Source organism: Schistocerca gregaria, chromosome 6 (genome assembly GCF_023897955.1).
Source record: "Schistocerca gregaria isolate iqSchGreg1 chromosome 6, iqSchGreg1.2, whole genome shotgun sequence".
Classification (NCBI taxonomy): domain Eukaryota; kingdom Metazoa; phylum Arthropoda; class Insecta; order Orthoptera; family Acrididae; genus Schistocerca; species Schistocerca gregaria.
This window is the reverse complement of record NC_064925.1, coordinates 319042641-319056534: the sequence shown is the minus strand read 5'-3', so window position 1 is coordinate 319056534 and position 13894 is coordinate 319042641. Positions and strand designations below refer to the sequence as shown.

At 43.3% G+C, this 13894-nt stretch overlaps 1 protein-coding gene across 2 annotated transcripts in view; it reads left to right on the top strand.

Annotated features, from left to right (window-relative positions):
- The window catches only part of LOC126278379 (tetratricopeptide repeat protein 21B-like), a 268639-nt gene that overhangs the window by 108217 nt on the left and 146528 nt on the right, over window positions 1-13894 (top strand). The window lies entirely within an intron of this gene.

The window sequence follows — 13894 nt, the reverse complement described above, 5'->3', positions numbered from 1 at the left end:
TGCATATACAAAGATATTAAGAGAGGAGGGGACTGCATCAAGTGACAAGGTGTTCATTTGTTCACGGATAGCTGCAGATTGTGAATGTTCGCATTTAAACATAAGACCTATGGAGAGGTACTGGAAAAAAGACAATAAAAGGGTATGTGGCGTAATTGAAGAAAGCGGAAGAGAAAGTAACAATAAGTATACAACCCTTTGTAATTAAGCATGTTCCATTTGTTAATTGAGTTATTTGTTACTTCAGACCACTGACTGTCTGTAATAAAAATTTATAGTAAGATTACTTAGCAATATATATCATTAAAAATATACCCTCACTTCCAGATTATCATATTTCTGTCAAATTTTTGGAAAACAAGACACTGCAAGGATTTCTGGGGCTGAAAATTGAAATTTTGTAGATGGTATATCAACAAAATTAATTGAAAAATGGGTACATCCTTTAAATGGGAAAAATGAGGTAAAATGTATTTTGATAAAACAGGCAACTTCATAAGTGAACATATCTATGGAAACTTGAGTTTCTGAAATGTAGTTTTAAGAAATTGAATTAAAAATGCCATTGCATAATCTACTGACAAAATCTTAAGAGTACACTCTGAAATACAGATAATTTTGATTTCAAATCTTCTTTTTCCAAAACTGGAGTTTCTGCCTGTTCTTATCATATATGTTGATTTTACCACTCATATCTTCAGAACTTCCTTTGTAGTATGAATGGTGATACTTCTCTGCTATCGCTTTTTGACATTGGATACACAAAGAGGAGGTGATATCAAAATTTGATGTTGTAAAAACCATGTTTATATAACAGTGATTCAATTCTCCAAGTCATTGTTAGTAAGAATAGCTTTGCATTGGCATCTATGTGTAGTTTGAGATTCATTAGGAGCAGTATAAACACAATCAAGTCACATTTTTATAATCAGCAGCTAACACCCGAACTTAACTGACAGGTTGTAACTAGGTAGTTAAGTGTTAGTGGATAGGGGGAGAGCCCTTCAGCTGCAAGAAGGTGATGAATGTGTGAAGTTTGATAGAAAAAAATGCCTGTTGAGGAAGTTCCATCATGACCACCACTGTCAGTCTAAGAACTGAGTGGGAAAGAAAGCATTTGAAAGTGCTACTCGTGTTTTTTTAACTGTTGCAATACACCTTTATCATGTGATACGTTGCTTAGTCTTGCTAGAAGACCAGCTCATTTCTGTCAATAACTGCATTGTGTTGACTCCTTAAAGCTAATTGACTGACATGCTGATGTTCATTCTTTTAATAAAACTATAAATTGATCTCACAGAAGGATATATCCGTTAACAGTTGGCATATTTACAGTTACAACACTGCACACTGCAATGAAAAATTAAAGGTTGTGTGCTGTCACACCTCATTGCCATTGGTGCTGTTTTATTTTTGTATTGATGTTAGTTAAACATTCTATAGATTCATTAGCACATGTTAACACATGGATAGGGATTCAAGAGATGTATTTTATTAAATATTTGTAGTTTATATAACATCAGTTTTGATACAAATAATTCATAATTACATATAAATATAAAAAAAGGATCCTGATTATGACATTATTATGAAAAGGATTGATTGCTACTCACCATATAGAGGAGATGTTGAAGTCACAGACAGGCACAACAAAAAGACTGCTAAACATATGAGCTTTCTGACAAAAGGCCTTCCTCTAAAGTAGACATCACACACACATTCACACAAGCAAAACTCACACCCACAGCCATTGTCGCTGCCCATTGAGACTGGGCTGCAAGAAACTTCACATGATGGGAGAAGCAATCTTGTTTGTGGGGTAAGGAAGAGGCTTTGGGGGGAGGGGGGGGGGGACAGGGGAAGGATAGGAGGGTAGGGGTGGGGGGAGGTAAAGTGCTGCTTGTAGGAGCATACAGGGCTGTGTAGGGGACAGGGTAGGGCAGCTAGGTGCTGTCAGGAGTTTAGATGGGGGTTGAGGGTGGATGTGGAGGAATGGAAAAGGAAAGAAGTAGAGGAGGAGCAAAAAAGATAGAAGTCTTTGTAGTGCTGTCGTTCACCCCTGTATCCCCTTGCCTGCTCCCTCTACAGCACTACAAAGCCTTCTGTTCCACCAGCACACCCACAACCGTTTTCCCCCCCTCCTTCTCTTCTTTTCCACTCCTGTCCTCCCCCCCCCCCCCTGTCAAATCTCCAAAATGCCCCTAGCTGTCCCACTCTGTCTGCACTGTGTCCCTGTATGCTCCCACAAACAGCATTTCACTATCCCCACCCAACCCTGCTATCCCTCCTCCTCCCCATCACAGCCTCCTACTTACCTCCTCCACCCAGATTGCTTCTCTCATCATGCACAGTTGCTCGCAGTCCGGCCTTGGTGGCCAGAGACAGTGGTCATGTGTGTGTTAATTGTGCTTACGTGAATGTGTGTGTGTGTGTGTGTGTGTGTGTGTGTGTGTGTGTGTGTGTGTGTGTTGTCTACTTTAGAAGAAGGCCCTTTGGTCAAAAGCTCACATGTTTAGTAGTCTTTTTGTAGTGCCTGTCTATGGCTTACCATCTCCTCTATAAGTTGAGTAGCAGTCTATCCTTTTCGTGATATTGTCATTATTCCATCCTGGATTTTCCATGTTTGGACCTAAATTAGTTTTAGAACATAATTAACAAATCACAAAAAGAGTCAGCTTGATTTATCTACTAAGAAAGAGTAGTATTGTGTGTTGTAGTATGTAAACAAAATGTTTGATATAATGCATACAAGTCGCACAAGAACAGCAAACTGGAATGTCTGGGAAGTGATCTGGGTGTGTGTTCACTAAAAAATTTGTCTAAAGAATAAAAAGCAATCATTTGTATCTTGTAGAGAATGATATACAGCGTAATTCCATGACTTGTTAATCAAGAGTCATATCTGCGATTTCTTATCCTTCGAGAAGATGACATACTATGTTGTTGCATCTTATAGATTACACTGCTTATTCACAGTGGTGAAGTACTCATGATTATTTCTGAAATATGATAACCCATAGCTCAAACAATTATGACAGTACTGATAATAATTATTGATAATGATCCATTCTACCTCCTCCATTTGACAATATGTGATGTACCTTATGAGCTATGTGCTGTCAATATCATAATGGAATGTGACCTTGATAATGTGATGACACAGTATTGCAAATTAATTGTTGGACTATTTAATGTCTGAAACACTGAAAGAAAAATTATGGAAAGAAAAATTGTGGGAATGAGGACAGATACATAGGGACTTCAGGAAATAAGTTATACATGTTGTCCCACGCTAAGATCTTTATGCAGCAAGAACAGTGTATTGTCAGAAGAGTGTACAAGTTCTGAGTGTCCTGCATACCCATTTGTGTTGCAGTATGTATAACAGGTGCATCACAGAGGTGTGACTGAAATGGTGTGGCCGTGTGACTGAAATGGCATGGCTGCTGGAAATCTGCTCCAAAGTTGAAGAATGTGGGACAATATTAAACTGCTCACAAATTTACCATGAAATTCTGGCGAAATATAGGCCAAATACAAAGTCGCATCCAGGCATAGTTAAATGGTGCCAACAATTTGAAACAGGCCGCACAGATGTGGGCGATGCTATTCAGGAAGTCCAGATCTTGCGTTATGCAATTTCCATATTTTTAGCAAGCTGAAAGAACAACTGGGGGAAGGAGATCTTCCAACGATGAGGCTATACACTCAGCAGTTCTTGAATTGCTCAGTGACAAAGGAGCGCATTTCTATTTTTAAGCAGCTGAAACATTGGAATAATGTTCTGACTGTTGTTTACAGAGACTTTGTGACTATGTGGAAAGATAATCTGCTGTACTTGTGTCACTTTGAAGTGTAGTGCAGCATTCAATAAAAGTTTCTTGACCTGCCATGATAATGTGTAACTTACCTTTTGAATTCACCTTGTAGTAAAACTGTGTTGTAGCAACATTATATTTTAATGGGGGGTCATTCCATATCAAGTGGCCTAAATTTAGACAAACTCCCTACTCGACCGTCTCCAATTTTGATGAAATTTTTACAGGATGTACATATAGACCTTACATGGAGCACAGCCAAATTACAGCGTCATAAGTTGTATGGTGGGGCCGCTTGCCACCTTTTTGTAAAGGCTCATTTCTTGACATTGCAAATGAAATTAATAAATTATCAACTTTGTTTTACCATCGTTCAGGATCTAAGAGACCTGTTGTGCTGGAATTTTGTAATCCTATTCAACTTTTTGGATCCAGTAGCTTAGTTGTAGTACAAAAGGTCAAACTATGGTAAATTCATCATAATGTGCTATCAAAGTGGCTCATAAATCATGTTGTACCAAATTTTGGCTATACTTTATTGCCTTGTAACTAATGAAAGATTAACATTCTGAAGCTAATACTTTAGTTAACTGCAGTCTGCCAGCATGTCATAAAGCTCTGCGAATGGCACCCAGATTGCTCAAATAATAAGCGAGTTATCGAATTTCAAATTGTGCTAAACAATTTAATCAGTCAATTCTGGCTCACTTTCAAAAGGTCGTATCTCAAAAGGAATCACTCAAATTTGATTTTTCTTGGCACATTGAAAAGAGCTCACCTTGTTTGATCAGAAAAAGTTGTTTTATTTTGGAAACTTTGCATTTAAGAACAAATAAACTTATATTTTCATTACATTACATTTCTCAATATTGCGACTTAAATGAATAAATGATCAATTTTGATTTACCATTACTCAGGATCTAAGAGACCTGTCATGCTGAAACTTTGTGATCCTGTTCAACTTTTTGGGTACAATATCTTAGCTGTAAAACATGTGGTGTCACAGCCAGACACCACACTTGCTAGGTGGTAGCCTTTAAATCAGCTGCGGCCCGTTAGTATACGTTGGACCCGCGTGTCGCTACTATCAGTAATAGCAGACAGAGCATTGCCACACAGCAGCTCTAGTCTACAGAGACTCCCTGACACTCGCCCAGTTATACAGCCGACTTTGCTAGCGATGGTTCACTGTCTAAATACGCTCTCATTTGCAGAGACGACAGTTTAGCATAGCCTTCAGCTACATCATTTGCCACGACCTAGCAAGGCGCCATATTCAGTTACTATAATTACTATCTTCGAGAATGTATTCTGAACAGATAATATTGTGAATCATGTACCGTCAAGAGCGACGTTCATCATTAATGGATTGAAGTTAAGTATCAAAATAATTACGTCCGCTTTCTGAATTCTCATTCCTTGTCATGTTCCAGACCTCACGTCACTATAGTTCTTCCATCCCCACGCCAGCCTGCGTGAGCTAAAACATGTGCATTTCGGCCTCCACTCGTAACACAGTGTTGGCTCTTCTGCTTACACAAAAAAGCAAAAGGTCAAACTATGGCTAATACATCATAGTGTGGTATCAAATTGGCCCATAAATCTTGTCATACCAAATAAATTTTCAAAGATGATGTGACTTACCAAACGAAAGTGCTGGCAGGTTGATAGACACACAAACAGACACAAACATACACACAAAATTCAAATTCAAATTAGTTCATCCTTATGAAATCCCCAAACCACCTTCCCTACCCTCTGGCTCCTACCCTTGTAACTGCCCTCGGTGTAAAACCTGTCCCATGCACCCTCCCACCACCACCTACTCCAGTCCTGTAACCCGGAAGGTGTACACGATCAAAAGCAGAGCCACGTGTGAAAGCACCCTCATGATTTACCAACTGACCTGCTTACACTGTAAAGCTTGCTATGTGGGATTGACCAGCAACAAACTGTCCATTCGCATGAATGGACACAGGCAGGCAGTGTTTGTTGGTAATGAGGATCACCATGTGGCTAAACATGCCTTGGTGTACGGCCAGCACATCTTGGCACAGTGTTACACCATCTGGGTTATCTGGATACTTCCCACAAACACCAACCTGTCAGAACTCCAGAGATGGGAACTTGCCCTTCAGTATATCCTCTCTTCTCGTATCCGCCAGGCCTCATCCTCCGCTAATTTCAAGTTGCCGCCGCTCATATCTCACCTGTCTTTCAACAACATCTTTGCTTTGTACTTCTGCCTTGACGGACATCTCTGCCCAAACTCTTTGCCTTTACAAATGTCTGCTTGTGTCTGTGTATGGATATGTGTGTGTGTGTGTGTGTGCGCGCGAGTGTATACCTGTTCTTTTTCCCCCTAAGGTAAGTCTTTCCGCTCCCAGGATTGGAATGACTCCTTAACCTCTCCCTTAAAAGCCACATCCTTTCGTCTTTCCCTCTCCTTTCCTCTTTCCTGATGAAGCAACTGTTGGTTGGGAAAGTTTGAATTTTGTGTGTATGTTTGTGTTTGTTTGTGTGTCTATCAACCTACCAGCACTTTCATTTGGTAAGTCACATCATCTTTGTTTTTAGATATATTTTTTGTTGTGGTTGGCAGGAGAGCTGACCGTATGGTTAAAGGAGGCCGAAATGCACGTGTTTTAGCTCACGCAGGCTGGCGTGAGGTCTGGAACGTGACAAGGAAATTAGAATTGAGAAAAACGGACGTAGCTGGTGGAATACTTAACTTTAATCCATTAACGCAGAACATAGCTCTTTATGGTACATGATTCACAATATCAATAGTACGGATACTGGCGCCTTGCTAGGTCGTAGCAAATAATGTAGCTGAAGGGTATGCTAACTATCGTCTCGGCAAATGAGAGTGTAGAAGTCAGTGAACCATCGTTAGCAATGTCGGCTGTACAACTGGGGCAAGTGCTAGGAAGTCTCTCTAGACCTGCCGTGTGGCGGCGCTCAGTCTGCAATCACTGATAGTGGCGACACGCGGGTCCGACGTATACTACCGGATCATGGCCGATTTAAAGGCTACCACCGAGCAAGTGTGGTGTCTGGCGGTGACACCACATTCCTCCCCCACAAATCGGCGTACGATTGTGACATAAGGCTTCCGCCCGCCGCGGGGAGGAACACATGTTGACGTATGTGATGAGGTGGGGAGTCTAACAACAGGCGAGACTGTGCCACCCGCACCCTGCCATTCGGACCGCGGGGAGCTAGGAAACGCCTAAAAACCTGCTCCAGGGTGCACGCCAACATGTGGTGTATGCGCCCGTAGAGAGACAGGAGGGGCCGAAGGGTCGACCTCCATCGGGCCGGGGCACCCGACGGGCGAAGACGACCTATGGTCCGGTGTGGGCAAGAGTTCCATGTTGGAGGACAACTGGTCCCGGGAATCGATTGGCGGCGCGTGACCCAGGGAGGCGCCCGACAGCTGCAGCGGTGCGTCCACTACGGGCGTCGCTGCCGGGAGAACAGGCGGCGGCGGCAGTTGCGGCGGCTCGTCGCCATGAGGCAAAACAGCACGTAGCGTCGGTAACACTTGGGGCTGAGGCGAGCCAGTAGATGGGTCCCCAGGGCGCTGACCGGACAGCATCGTTGCTGAAAGCAGACAGCGAGTGGCAGATCCCGTGCGACGACAGAGGCGCAGCTGCTTGAGATGCCGACGCACCTCACCAGAGGCCCCTCAAAACCAGATACATAGCGCGTCCGAGTAGACAACGTCGCCTGGAGCAAAAGGAGGTGTCTGCTGCTGCATAGGAACCTGATGCGGCGGATGTAGCAAAGACATCAACGTTCGATGAGGGCGACCGTGGAGCAACTCAGCCGGCGAGCGACCATCTCGGGGCTGAGAGCGATACGAGGACAAAAAGAGCAATAACGTGTCCTCCCGAGAATGCGACTCTTTCAACTTCAACATCTGTGACTTGAAAGTCCGGACCAATCGTTGAGCGGCACCGTTTGACTGTGGCGAAAACGGCGCGCACGTCAGATGTTGAATACCATTGGCCTTGGAGAATGACTGAAATTCTGCGAACATGAATTGTGGGCCATTGTCGGAAACCATAGTCTGTGGAAGACCTTCAATGCAAAAGATAGCAGATAACGCTTGGATGGTGGCAGATGACGTCGTGGAAGACATCCGGACAACAAAAGGAAAATTACTGAATCAATCTACCACAACCAACCATTGAGCATTCCAGAATGGACCAGCAAAATCGATGTATAAGTGTTGCCAAGGGGAAGTGGCTTTTGGCCATGGAAAGAATTTCCGCGGTGGTGCTGATTGTTGTTCGGCACACACCATGCAAGAAGAGCACATGTTCGTAATCGCGGCATCAATTCCGAACCAAGTACAGTGCTGACGAGCAAGTTGTTTCGTTCTCACTATACCCCAATGTCCTTGGTGGAGAAGCTGTAAGATAGAGGACTGTAACGAATGTGGTACCACGACCCTGGACTGATCATTATCAGAACGCAACAGCAAAACACCACTTCGTGCAAAAAATCTCTCCTTGTGAGCAAAAAATCGGCGAACCAATGGGTCCCCGATCCGTGACTTTGACAAGGGCCATTGCGTAGCAACAAAACGCAGAATGGAAACAAGGACAGGGTCGGCAGCTGTGGCTGCAGCTACACGACGAAAATCAATGGGAAACGATTCGACGATTCGACCATGTCATCGGTTTCCACATCAATGAACATGCAAGCAAGTTCGGAGGAATCGAATGCCCTATCCTCAGCAACAGGCAAGCGGGACAACGCATCGGCATTTCCGTGCTTCGCAGTGGACCGATACAAGATATCGTAGCGGTACTGCGAGTGGAAAATAGACCAACGAATGAATTTCTGCGCTGTACGTGGAGGTACAGGCTTGGTCGGATGAAAAAGCGATGTCAAAGGTTTGTGGTCTGTGACAACCATACAAGAAATCATGAAACTTTGTAACACCAAATACGAGAGCCAATGCTTCTTTCTCGATCTGTGAATAATTTCTTTGCACAGACGAGAGCAATTTGGACGCAAAGACAATAGGGCGATCGTGCGATCCATCTTTGTGCGCAAGCAAAGCACCGATCTTGAAATCCGATGCATCCACCATCAACAAAAGGTTCTTCTGGGGAACAAATGGCGTAAGGCAAGTATTGGAAAGCAATGCCGATTTCAACTGGCGAAAGGCGCGTTCGCATTCCGTCGTCCAGACGAACGGAACACCCTGACGACGTAAGCGATGAAGCGGAGCTGAAATGGAAGAGGCCTTTGGCACATAGCGATGGTAGTAATTTATTTTTCCCAGCACACACTGTAGCTGCTTCAAATTCTGCGGCGAAGGCAAATCTCGTATGGCACGGAGGTGCATTGGACTGGGATGTATGCCTTGGGCATTGATTACATGTCCCAGGTATGGCAAGTCCTGAGCAAAAACATACATTTGTCCTTCCTCAAGCGAAGACCATTTTGTCGCAAGACCTGAAATAATGTTCTGAGATTGGCCAAATGTTCTTCTTCCGTCTTTCCGGAGATCACAATATCGTCCAGGTAATTAGCTGCAGTAGGGACCGACGCACAAACAGTTTGTAGATATTGCTGAAACAATACAGGGACGGATGCACAAGTGAATGGCAGTCGTTTGAATCGATACAAACCAAGATGCGTGTTAACCACCAAAACGCGCTGGGATTCGTCGTCCACCGGTATTTGCAAGTACACATCTGCTAGGTCCAACTTCGAAATCACAATATCGTCCAGGTAATTAGCTGCAGTAGGGACCGACGCACAAACAGTTTGTAGATATTGCTGAAACAATACAGGGACGGATGCACACGTGAATGGCAGTCGTTTGAATCGATACAAACCAAGATGCGTGTTAACCACCAAAACGCGCTGGGATTCGTCGTCCACCGGTATTTGCAAGTACACATCTGCTAGGTCCAACTTCGAAAAATATTTGCCCGGGCACAGTTTGTCAAAAAGATCTTCCGGGCGGGGTAAAGGCAAAGTTGCAATCACTAGTTGTTGATTCAGTGTTGCCTTGAAGTCCACACAAAGTCTCAATTTTCCGGAAGGTTTTGGCAGAATTACTAAGGGTGATGCCCAGAGAGAAGCCTGCACACGTTCAGTTACACCCTGTGATTCCAAATCGTTTGCGACCTCATCACGCAATGCATGGGGAACATTGCGCGCTCTGAAAAATTTCGGTTGCGCATTTACTTTCAGTTACAAATGTGCTTATAGTTCATAGCTCAACTGAGGCCCGGTGCAAAAATGTCTGCAAATTCTTCACATAGACTAGAAACACTGTCTGAAGGCACCATCTGGTTCACTGATAGGACCTGATTGACTATAGACAAGTTAAACAACTGAAATAAATCGAAACCAAACAAGTTCACTGCAGAAGAAGAACGAAGGACGTAAAATGACATAAGTTTTGTTTGTCCTTTGTATGTTGCAAGAAGGCTGCACTGTTCTAACACAGGGATACGTTGACCAGAGTAGCTATGTAATGTAACATTTGCGGCACGCAACAGAGGTGTGCCCAACAGTTTGTAAGTGTCTTGATTGATCAATGAAACTGCAGCTCCGGTATCGAGCTGGAATGGTATCACTTTGCCGTTAATGTCCAAGTCTACAAAAAGTTTATTGTCCTGCTGACGAAAAGAGCGACTGTCTTGTGCAACGTGAACTGACACTGGTACATTATCACTTGCGACTTGACGGGAGTTCTGGCGATGTCAACGCGCACTATTTTTGGGGCGAGCACAGTCACTATTAGAGAGAGTGGCACTGGGCGGAGTGGAATGAACTACATGAATTTCCATGGGTGAAATTTCGCTAGCCTGAGTATCCTTGGTTCGATTCCGATTCCGACGCGAAGCAAAGGGCCTGGAACGGTTTTGAGCTTCCGATCTGAGCTTTTTCTGGCAAACACTCTGACAATGCCCTTTTTTATTACAATAAAAGCAAATAGCTTGGCATGACAGGCAATTCTCACGCGAATGTTTAGTAACACACCGCGGGCATGATTTGATCACTGAATTAGCTTGCCTGCGCGGCACACATGGCTGAGAGCCTCGTGGCAGGGGCGTGGCAGGGCGCAAGTACTGTTTACTGTTCCGTGCAGCTCACCCGGCGGGCCGGTTAATCTGACACACTGCTGGCAAAGTTTCAAATGATTCCTGAGCAAAGTCAAGTGTGTCCTGCCGATCCAGTATGTCCATCACTTGTTGAAGGGAGGGATTTACTAGTTTCAAAATCTGTTCCCTTATACGAACATCAGAAACGTTCTGTGCAGTTGCATCACATACCATAGTATCTGAATAAGGGAGTCCACATTGACACTCAACCCACACCCGATTAGTCTGACCTGCCGTACGTTTTGTAGGGAAGAAGGTATACCTTTTCGCAACTACATTGACTGATTCTTTGAAATATGCATCTAATGCAGACAAAATATCTTCGTAGGACACAGTTGCTACATCGCGTTGGGGAAATAATTTGACTATCACACAGTACGTATGTACCCCGACGGAGAAAAGGAGGAAAGGCTGCCGCTCGTTACCTTGAATTCTGTAGGCGGCGAGATGGAATCCAAATTGGCGTGACCACTCCGTCCAGCTTTCCAGTGCAGCATCAAAAGGTCGAAAAGTGGGCGCAACTGCGTGTTGTGGCTGCGTTAGCGGTGAAGCGGCTGCTGCCGCATCGTTTTGCATCACACGTTGACCCTGGACGAGCTGTCCAAGGGCATCCAGCAAGGCCTGCGTCTGCTGATTCTGTAAGCGATAAAATTCGGACAGTACATCTGGAGATTGTGGTGAAGCCATTACACAAGCAAATCAGGGCAATTTAGAAAAGAACGCGGTATTGCCTCGTCGCCAGTGTTGTGGTTGGCAGGAGAGCTAACCGTATGGTTAAAGGAGGCCGAAATGCACGCGTTTTAGCTCACGCAGGCTGGCGTGAGGTCTGGAACATGACAAGGGAATTAGAATTGAGAAAAACGGATGTAGCTGGTGGAATACTTAACTTTAATCCATTAACGGAGAACGTCGCTCTTTGTGGTACATGATTCACAATATCAATAGTACGGATACTGGCGCCTTGCTAGGTCGTAGCAAATAATGTAGCTGAAGGCTATGCTAACCATCGTCTCGGCAAATGAGAGCGTAGAAGTCAGTGAACCATCGCTAGCAAAGTCAGCTGTACAACTGGGGCGAGTGCTAGGAAGTCTCTCTTGACCAGCCGTGTGGCGGCACTCGGTCTGCAATCACCGATAGTGGCGACACGCGGGTCCGACGTATACTACTGGACCACGGCCGATTTAAAGGCTACCACCTAGCAAGTGTGGTGTCTGGCGGTGACACCACATTTTTCCCATGTGAAATGTTCCCCTCATTATATTCAAATAAATTTACATTTATATTGCATTAAAAAATACATTTACCAGTCGTACTCTTTATGGTTCCCAAGCCAAATATTTCAGTTCTTATTAATTCATTTGCTGTAATTTGTTACTAATAGCAATTACAGTTGATTCTAAGAAGCTATAATGTAGGCTCATTCTTCTTGCTGATGGACCTGAAATGATAGAAGTAATGTGTTGGTTTGGAATCCAACAAGCATCCTGCAGAAGTAATGTGTTGGTTTGGAATCCAACAAGCATCCTGCGTAGCTGGCCAATAGAATGAATGTGCAGGTCATTGGGGTGCATGAAACTGACGAAAACATAATTTTCTTCTTCTGAAACTTCAGACACATTACCAATCCACCATTTTCCATCATATATACAGGCAATGTATTGGCCTGGTTGTAAGGCTGTAATATTTCTGAATGAACCTGTTGCTTGACTGTGGTCAACATTTGCCGCAAAGAAAATTGTATCATTGAATACTCTTCTAATACAAACTTGCTTTTCATTTAATGGCACAAAATGGTGATTGTCTCTTGTTCCTGGTGCTGTGCAGCCATGTTTGAACCTTGCTTCCTGATCAGTTTTTAATGTTTCAATGTCTTCTTTTGAAACAAAAATGAATTGGATTCCTCTGATATTCTTTGTACAGTATTTAAACAAATCAGTTGGTGTCAAAATCTGCTCCTCAGTTGGTCTTTGAAGGCTTGTTCTTGCTGCCAGGCACTTTACAGTTCCTCCAATTCCATCACATGGAGATTTTCCATGGCTTGTAGCAAAAAAGTTCCATTCAGCTGAGATTCCTAAGTCATTTTGATGGTGGCAGGGATTCAGAATTTTTTTGAAGTTTTTGTTCTGCACTGCTGACTCATCACCAGAGTAGTAAATGTGTGTGATTTTTCCAAGGAGACATTTTAGATCTTCTGTTAATTTCACTATAAAAGCATGTACAGCGATTGCATCATGATTCAGGCTGTCGCTTATTATACAGTAGCTGATGCTGCTGATATCCAAGTTATTTCTGAAGTTATTGCTTGGCTGTTATTCCAGTGAAAACCTTGAGCTGCATCTTGGAAAATGAAGGAATAATTTTCAGCAAAGTCCATTAATATGATCAGTTCATTTGGCTTACAGCTCTCTTTTTTGCATTTTAGGTGCTTGCCCTGGTGCTCTGCAATTTAATGATGAGTGGAAAGTTTGTAATTTTTGAAATCAGATCATCAATAAAATCTTTGACGTTCATCTGCTTGGTTTCTAATGTATCTCTATCAGTGTGCACCCACTGTTTGAACTCAGTGGTATCATCTGGATCGCTGTCTTCAAAACTACTTTCTAAAAACTGTTCCTGTAGTTCTTTTCCCAGAAAGATTTCACAGCGATGAAGCATGTAGTCTTTAGATTCCAAATCACACACTGTTTTAACAATCAGACTCTTATAATATTTTTTAATTGGAGTGCTTGCAAGCATTTTGGTGTAAAGCGCAAACACAAATTGAGTGCATTCCTGCAGCACCCACAGTGATGCATGATTTTGGCCTCAATTCGCAGAATTTGGAAAATCCAATTTCAGGCCGATGCTGAAGTCGATATGCAGCAAACATTTCTTTCAAATTATTCAGAAGAAGGTATTTTTACATCAAAACTTTCTTTCCTTCTATTCTAATTGATA